The sequence below is a fragment of the Capsicum annuum genome, chromosome 3 (genome assembly GCF_002878395.1).
Source record: "Capsicum annuum cultivar UCD-10X-F1 chromosome 3, UCD10Xv1.1, whole genome shotgun sequence".
Taxonomy (NCBI): domain Eukaryota; kingdom Viridiplantae; phylum Streptophyta; class Magnoliopsida; order Solanales; family Solanaceae; genus Capsicum; species Capsicum annuum.
The window spans coordinates 22706405-22707733 of NC_061113.1; positions in this window are offsets into that span (position 1 = coordinate 22706405).

Sequence of the window (1329 nt, forward strand, 5' to 3'; positions counted from 1 at the left end):
ATAATAATAAATGCATGAAAAATAAATTGATATGTATTCGTTATATTATTAAGTATAACACTTTTAAAATATAACGCAAAAGATAATATGAATAAAAAAGAATTATCACCTCTTTGTCAACTAAATATCACAGTTTTTCGAGTACCTTCAATTTGCTAATGACCTTCATGTTATTTAATACTCCTTTCGCTCCTAAATATTGGCTTCATTACTAAAAAAGATGATTCATAATACGTATTTTGTTTCTTTTTAGTTGTCATGTATACTGAAAATAGTTATTTTCAAATACTGATTAATTTAAAAAATCAAGAAAGAATGATTTTTTTTACAAGTTTGTCTTTAGCATTAATTACTCTATAATTAATAGACACATAAATAGGCAAAGATTAATAAGGAGTATATGAGTCAAATTACACTCCTAATTAATTTTTCTTAATGATTGTGGGAAGTTTTATCATGTCAACTAAAAAAGAACAAAGAAGTACTTATCATTTTAGAAAGGCCAAAGGCATCGACAGACACTCAAACTTGTTGCGAAAATTCACTTAGACCCCTAAACTAAGACCTGTTCATATCAGACCCCTAACATCCCCGAATTTTGTTCCAATTGAATATTTTTTGCCTATGCAGCACTGCGCGTGCAGTGCCACCGTGGGAGGCGCATGAGGAACATTTTTTTATACTACTTTACGAATAAAAAGATGCCAAGTGGCATTGAGGGCCCCAAAATTTTTTTAATAACAATTTTTTTTTAAACACTAAAGACCCCAAAAAGCATTAGAGGGACCCCAATATTTTTTTTTTTAAAATAAAACTGAATTTAAAAATAATTCTATTTTTTATTTTTATCTTTTAAAAAGTTTTATAATTTCTTTTTAATAATTAGTTTTTTATTTTTATTTTTTAAATAATTTTATAATTATTTTTTCATAATTTGGATCCTCAATGCCATTTTTATTTTCATTTAAAAAAGATTTATAATTTTTTTAATAATTAGTTTTTTATTTTTTAAATAATTTTTAATAATTTATTTCATTTTTTGAAAAATTTTATAATTTTTTTAAAATAAACAGTTTTTTATTTTTATTTTTTAAATAATTTTATAATTATTTTCATAATTTATATCCTCAATGTCATTTTTTATTTTCATTTTTAAAAAAAAATTATAATTTTTTTAATAATTATTTTTTTTTAAAAAATAATTTTTTAATAATTTATTTTATTCTTAAAAAAATTTTATAATTTTTTTTGAATAATTAGTTTTTTTATTTTTATTTTTCAAATAATTTTATAATTATTTTTTCATAATTTGGATCCTCAATGCCATTT